The 8,127-nt window shown below is 44.6% G+C and overlaps 1 pseudogene; it reads left to right on the plus strand.

Moving 5' to 3' along the window:
• The first annotated feature begins 1,460 nt into the window (after nucleotides 1-1,460).
• LOC129515729 (protein Shroom3-like) lies at nucleotides 1,461-3,831 on the plus strand (annotated as a pseudogene).
• Nucleotides 3,832-8,127: the final 4,296 nt, after the last annotated feature.

Genomic DNA, 8,127 nt, shown 5'->3' on the forward strand with positions numbered 1-8,127 from the left:
ATATGATGGCATGAACTTTTGGGGAGAAACATGTTTCCCTGCCACCTTGCTCCAAAAAGAATTTAAGGTCGTATTCAAGGATAAGTAAAATACTGGAAATTTGTATAAATTAATTGCAGATAAGAATACATAGAAGCTAGTAGGCTCCTACTGGTTTTATGATTATGTGTCAGGACTGTATGTAGAAGGTTAACTTAAATAATTCAGAAGAGCCACTGAATTTCAGGGTTAAAATTGAGTTAACATCTAGTGGCACCTGCATGGCTCAGTAGGTTAAGCATCCAGCTACTGATTTTGTCTCATAGGTTACAGGATTGAGCCCCATGTTGGGCTCTGTGCTCAGTGGGGAGTCTATTTGAGATTCTCTCTCCTCCTCTTCCCCTACCCCTTCCTGCCCCCCACGCTCTCTCTGTCCTTCCAAAATAAATAAATCTTTTTTAAAAAAACACACACACAGAGTTAACCTCTTACCCAAATGAAGAAAATATTTCTTCAAATAATTCTGACCCAAGATAATCAATACTGGATTTTATTGTTTGCTGTTATCCTGTCCAGTCAGTACCTCCTGGGGTAGTCTGTTCTCCTGAGGGATAACTAGTTGTGATAAAGTTCCTTAAACTGAAACAAAATCTACCACTACCTGATTTCTCTTCACTATTGCAAGCTTTATAGCCTCTAGAATGGCCCAAGTAAAACCTATTCTTTTTGAACATCAGCCCTTTCAGCAACTGGAGATAGCTAGTATGCCCCAGTTAATATTTTCCTGCACAGTAGTTAAGAGAGTAGGCTTTGAACCCAAAGAATTGAGTCTCAATCCTATATTCACAGCAAAATGGCTTTTTCCTCCAGACAAGTTATTTAAATGCTCTGAATTTCCTCTATTTTAAATGGGGGAAATAATATCTGCCTAAACAGTTTATTGTAAACATTTTTAAAAATGATATAAAAAAGGACGATAAATTAACACTGTACTTGGTGCCTCTTATATGCTCAGTAAAGTTCCTCTCATAGTCTCTTTATTCCCAGATAGCTGACATTTTCCTTAAATGGCCTGTACTACAAATTCCTTATTACCACATCACAAATCATCATTATTTAGAATAATTCTAAATTCCGGAGGACATGAAACCTTTATACAGGTGAGATGTAGACACCTATAGCAGTTGTTTTCAAGCCAGAGTGATTAAACACATCTTTTTATAAATACTATTTTGTAATGCTCTCTTTACAATCCTTGAAATTCATTAGTAGAAAATTAATCTACCTGAAAAAATGATTCCAGATCATTAATATTTGAATATAACTGGATTCAGCCCCCTGAAGCCCTGCACCCAGGACCCGCCCAGCACAGCTGCTGTAGCCACCGCATGACCAAACCGCCCATAATCGAGTGTGGCTAAGCCCCAAGCAGCAGTGAGGTTTGAACTCAGAGTTGGCGTGGAGCCTGTACAACCCTGAGGATGGCTGTGGCCATGCCAGAGGCAATGAGATATATGTGCAGATCTGAACCTGCAGGCACTGTCACCTTTAGCCCAAAGTACATCATCTCTGACCCCCAGCACAGGAAAAAGCAGAATGGTCAGGAGGGACAAAGTTCTGGCTGCAGCAAAGGTGCAGTGAACCTGCAGGCTGACCTCACTCTTGGCATTCTAACCAAATTTAGGGGAGAATCATCCCAATGCCAGCATAATGTTAAACATCTCAGGGCACAACCGGCACTTCTTGGCCCCAACACTACCATTTTAGCTCCTCTACAACCATGAGCATGCTAATGTGAGGTAGGGTCCTGACAGTGCAGCTTCCAGGAGGGCATGGAGAACCTGGAGCCCAGTGGGGGGATACCCACCCTGCCATCTTCTTTCCCCTGCCAAATCCACCAGCAGCGCTGACCAGCTCAGGTACCTCTGCCTTAAAGCTCATTTTCCCAGTTCTAGCATCTTTGAGCATCCACCCCCTGGCTTCTCTAGCCAGAAGTGTTCAGGCTTCATGGACATCACCTCTGTTTGAGGTTACCTCCTAGAAGGGATGCAATGGCCAGACACTTGCTATGTCAAGACACTCTATGAACCCCCAGGGGGAGCCTCAGAAGAGTGTGAGGTGAACTCTTCAGCCCTGCTTCTCCAACGTAGGGAGGCCTGAGCTTCAGCAGATGGCCAGGGTCATGATAAAAGGCATAATGTTCCTCTGGGAAAGGGAGCACCACTCATGTCTTAGAGCCAGCAGCATTCCAGTTCCTTGGACATGGCCACTGACAACTTGCCTCCTAAAGGGGAGGCATTCCTGTCGTCCCCAGCTCACAATGTCAGCTTGCAGCCTTTCGGCACTGAGCCGCCTCGGCCTTCATCTAACTTTGATCAGAAGTGGTTCTTCCAGCCTCAGGCAAACTGCAGGCTCTCTGTAAACTCCCTTCATAGAGGAACAGTCATATATTCTGCTAGAGAGGAGTCTGGAGAATAGCTCCCTCAGTGAAGCCCAAGCACAATTATACCCAGAAGGCCCAACCTGACCAACTCTAATGCTGACTGGCCTCTACCTGGGACCCTCCCTGGAGCCACACGTTTCCCAGGTGCCCCAGCCTTCCATAGGTAGTAAGAGCACACTCTACCTTGCACTGGCCAAAGAAAGTGGATATACAGCTCCTCAGGGAGCTTGCAACAAGACAGCTAATCTTGATGAGAATGGAAACCAAAATGGACCTAGATGTGGGTTTGCCTTCACTGAGTCCCTAGAACATAACTAAATGTCCCCAGTACTGAAGAAGCCTGGAACTTCAGTTAAATGTATATCTTACAGAGTCCATTTCTCTTCAGTACGTGAAAACGAAGAGAATGCCTCTCTAAAGAGACATCCCACACCTCTCCAAGGCAACAGCTCACATCGTAGTGAGGGAAACAGCACCCACAGCAACCAGTCATATTCAATTACCACAGCCTCTAACCCCGTAGGCGAGTGGGTGAAGACAAGAGACCTTCCAGGTACCCAAAGACTTGGGAGGATGATTTCCACAAAGACCACAATGCCTCCCACAGAATCTAGAGAAAGAAAGCCTAGTCCAGAACTTGTGAAGCAACTTTGGCAGGACTGAGTCAGCCTTTTCTTTTTCCAGAACATTCCTAGAAGTCTAAGAAGGCAAAGTAGCCCAGAGCTAGAAGGAGGAGCCCAGGAGGGCTACCTGGATGCCTTCCCACCTGTGCAGTCAACACCCACACAGAGGACGCTGGAAGGAAAGCTGTTCCAGATCACAGGAGCCATCCAGTGTTGGAGGGGCCCATCCAGTCTTGGAGGGGAGGGCCAGTGCCTCACTTTCTTTCTACCACTCAGACCCAAGGTATGAGGGGCCACCCTACCCACCACACCAGTACACAACCAGTCTGGGTGGGGGCAGGATGTGCAAGGCTTTCAGTGCAGGGAACCCCACTGCTTGGGGCTGGAGGTTTCCAAGACGGAGCAGCTGGCCCAAAGGAGCCAGAGGCCTGCAAGTGCAGGCAGCTCCACTTACAGCCACAACTACAGGCCCAACAGGCAGGTTCCAACATCCAATACTTCGGGAAACGACTTCTAGGAGACAATATCTGATTCTCTGAAACCACTGAAGCCCTACGCAACAGGGAGAAACACCTCCAGAACAGGAGGCTAAAGCTGGAAGAAGCGTCCTGGTAGCCAAGTGGTCAACAGCTGGGAAGGGGTACTGACCCTAGCCTGGTCCCCCATCCCCACTCCGAGGCCAGACGCTCACCTGCTCTGCAGCCAGAGCACCTTCAGCTCTTCAGCGAGGACAAGGAGGCCTTCTTGTGGGACCACAGGCCCTTGTGCCTCAGTCACCTGCGCTAACACCCCCTGAGCCCCACCAACAGGAACAGTATTAAGGGCATGTCCTGTGACCTCAGGAACACCTTCCTTGGAAGCACAACCCACAGCAGGAACACCCATGGGCTTCTGCCTCCCAGCACGCCCTGTATGAGCCGCAGCACTTGATGCCAGGGAGGGCACCCCCATCCTCCCATACACCACCCCTCTGCTGCCTGCAGAGTCTGTGCTGCTGGGCCTTGGTCTACCTGCCTCCCCACCCCTACCCCTACCCCCTACTATCCTACTCTGAAGAGCCACAGGAGATGTTGGAAGTGGGGACCCCTGGGCCCAAGGAAGGGACTGCATTTCCAGGGAGCATAGTGCCCACCTGGGTGGAAGGGAGGGATGCCTGGGTGGCTCAGTGGTTCCCCAACTCCCCAGATCGAGTCCCACATCAGGCTCCTGCATGGAGCCTCCTTCTCCTCCCTCTGCCTATGTCTCTGCCTCTCTCTCTCTCTGTTTGTCTCTCATGAATAAATAAATAAAATCTTAAAAAGAAAAAAAAGGAAGGGAATGTGTGAGGTTGGACATTCTGCCCAGCTACCTTTCAGAGGACCAATTTCCGGATTACCAGCATTTTGTGAAAATGCAGTGAGCACTCCTCATTGAGCAGCAAAAGCTGGGCAACAAGATCCTAGTGGGCCAGGAGAAGGTCACATCTGCTGGAAGTCCTTGCCTTCTAATTCACTCCAAAGACAGGGCCCTGACTCTGCCCCCAGAGCTTGCAAGTGAAATGATTCCCGGTGGGGATGTATTTTCAATGGTACTTTGCTGACACCGACTTCCTCTGCACTTTAATACTCTTCAGAAATGCCCACCCAAAAGACTGCCCTTTATTTCAACATGATTTCATCTAAAAATGTTTCAATAGAAACCACATTTAAACTATACAGGTTATTGCAACGGAGGTGCCCTGAATGGCTCAGTCGCTTGAGCAGGACTCTTGATTTCAGCTCAGGTCATAATCTCAGGGTAGTGGATCAGTGCTCAGTGAGGGAGTCTGCTTGAGATTCTCTCCCTCTCCTCCATCTGCCCTTCCACTCACACTCTCCCTAAAATAAATAAATCTTTAATATATATAAACTATATGTGTTGTTGTAGTTTTTCAGGATAAAAACAAATAACTCTATCCTGGAAGAAGCCAGTGTTTTCCCTCTTACCCTTCATGACTGATCCACAAGACCTTCAATGCTGCTCGGAACATACCTCTTTCTATTACTACTTTGTAGTAGAAAGAGACTTAATGAAATTGTGAGAACTGATTGGAGGACATCTGATTGGTTGTTTAGTTTTTAAAGGGCTGAGGCAACATAGATCAGTGTGTGTCACTCCCAGGAATGTATCCATAGGGGCATTCCTTGCCTGTGGGCAGTGTACCCTGAGGACAAGTATAGTACACATTAATGAAGGGTCTGCAAAGCCTTAAAGCCTTAAAAAGTAACAGAGACATAGAATAAAATTGTAAAACTTCGAACATTTTTGTTATTTATATATATATATATATATATACATATATATATTAAGATTTATTTATTCATAGAGACACAGAGAGAGAGAGAGAGAGAGAGAGAGAGAGAAAGATAGAGAGAGGCAAAGACACAGGCAGAGGGAGAAGCAGGCTCCTTGCAGGAAGCCTGACATGGGACTCGATCCCAGGTCTCTAGGATCACGCCCTGGGCTGCAGGCGGTGCTAAACCGCTGCGACATTGGGGTTGCCCTGTTATTTATATTTTTAAAAATGAAAAAGATCCTTAAGTTTCTGTGCTAACCACATATTCTATTTTGTAGTGGACGCAATTATGTTTGCCCATAATATCCTGTAGGACATTTGAAATTAATAAATGGTGGAAGAGAATTCTTTGCAGTTTTGATCTGGTTTGTGTATTGTAGGATGTGTAGCATGGCTGGCTAGTAATGCTTCCTATGCCAAAAGCACAGCATGATTTAAAAATAAGAACAAACAAACAAACAAAAAACTCTACACACCTACAAATTAAAACAAAAACAAAAAAACAACCCAACTCTGCTGAGAATCACTGTTTTAAGGGTTCCAGGTCTATCTGTATCCTAGTCTTTATCTAAGCCATTTTTTTAGGAGCAACTATAGCATCATTTTGGTAACATATCTGGCAAGTTGTGGATTTTGAACTGCTTCTTTGAGAAAAGTCCTCAATTTTACCCTTTACAACAGGTCATATCTGTCATATTGTAGTAAGTTGCATTAAAACGAAATTCTGTACCTTCCATTCTTTTCTGTTGAGTTTCATTTTCTTTATTTCAGTCCATCTTTTCAGTCTATCATTTTCAATCTTGATTCTGACATATCGTATTATCTCATCTTGGTTTTCATCACCTGAAAATTAGATAAGCATTTCTCATCTCTCTCTATCCAAGTTGCTACTAAAAATGAAGAAAGAGAAACAATGACAGAGCTGTTTGAACTTGACTAGAAACTTCCAACCATGTTGACTTCTTACACATTACCCTTTTATTTGTGAGTATACAGCTAAAAGGGATCCATTAGAAATATGGTCAATAGCCTTGCTAAAACTAAGATAGATTATATCTATAGTATTTCTCTCATATGTGAATCTAATGTTACCAGTTACATCTAATTTTAGGGTACAACGCTCAGTAAACATATTTTGTCCTTCAATGGCGACAATACCCTTTTCTAAATTATTTCACATGCTAAATTTTAATGACTTTAAGAATTCTGACACAAATATACATTGTCTTAAAATACTACTGTATTAATTTAGCTACTGTAACAGCTAGACTCTGAAATCTCAGTTTTCTAATACAGTAGAAGTGTATTTCTTTCCCGAAATTCAATCTGCCCTGGGGGTAGAGAGTTCTGCTTCATTAAATGATTCAGATAATCAAGACAAGCTAAGTCACCTTTGAAACACAGCTCCCGAACTCATCCTGAATTTTGACATACATCGCATAAAGCAAAGGAAAAGAGAGCAGAATGTCATGTAGGAAGAGTGTATGGGTTAGGTCAGGAAGTGGCATATATCACTTCTTTACATACAATTCACTGGCTAGAACTCACATGGTCACACCTAACACTAAGGAAACCTGGAAAATATAATCTTGCTGCCTGCCTAAAAGAAAAAGAAATGAATATTGGTAAACTAATAGCAGTCTGTGCCAAGATCTTTCTTAGACCCGTGCTGGAGGTACTCCTGCTCTGTGCCCCCATGCTTCAGGTATCCCCATATTTTAGAATGCTTTCCCCAAAAATGTTCTAAGTCACCTTCCTATACCTGGAACTCACCAAGGGTGGCTGTGTTCTCTGAGCCTACATCAACCTCAAAACTTTCTAAGTCACATTCCAGTAGCTCAAACCTGCCAGGGCTAGTAGTACTACTCTCCAGTTGGGGTGCAGACTGTGGCCCACTCAGGGGATAGGTGGGCCATAGTCTCTGCTCTCTGCCCCGGGTATTTGACCCCTAACCAGACTGCCCCAGGAATTTGACCTCTAACCAGACTATGGGGTTCACTAGATACTCCAGTGAGACTAGGCCACCAGAATAGTGCTGATACATTTGGGATGACTTTTATCCAAGACAGAATGCAGGAGAAGCTTAGAGCTCTGAGCTAGCAATGGTCCACTGTCAGCCCTTGGAAATGAGTCCCATGGGTGGATCTCTGCATGGATTCTTACTCCTCTGTTTGGGACCATGGTTATGCCTCAGATATGTAGCACCCCAGGGCAGCAGGGATGGCAGCAATGAATATTTATTCTTAGGATACCCACCCTTAATACCCAGAGAGGTCATCTACCTTCTTCACAGGTTCTGCACCATGTTCTAGGCAGTCTTTCAGGGATAGCTGCACCTAATTACCCTCTGAAGGCAATAAGACATTTTCTCCACAATGCTAAAGGGACCTTCTGACTAATAAATGTGGTGAGGTTGTGCTCTCATCAGTCAGGCTTATACCACACTCAGTGAGGGAGGGATATTCCATTCATGAATGGATCCATTCTTGCCTTGAACACTGATCCTTGCCTCTCTTCACTGGTGGCAGTGTGTGGAAGGCAGAGGTATGGACAATATTAAATGAGATCACATTCTAAGAGTGTAGCCTAAGGAGTTCAAGAGAAGATACAATCGGAGATGTGTTGTTCTATGTTCTCAAATCATAAGGTTGATATGACCTGAAAAAGAATTACTGTTTATACTTTCCTTTGTATATTCCAGATAATATTTGCCTTTGCAGTTATCATCAACGAAGCATAGTTACAACTTCTGAGTCATTGGGAACCAA

The sequence above is a fragment of the Nyctereutes procyonoides genome, unplaced genomic scaffold (genome assembly GCF_905146905.1).
Source record: "Nyctereutes procyonoides isolate TBG_1078 unplaced genomic scaffold, NYPRO_anot_genome, whole genome shotgun sequence".
Lineage (NCBI taxonomy): Eukaryota > Metazoa > Chordata > Mammalia > Carnivora > Canidae > Nyctereutes > Nyctereutes procyonoides.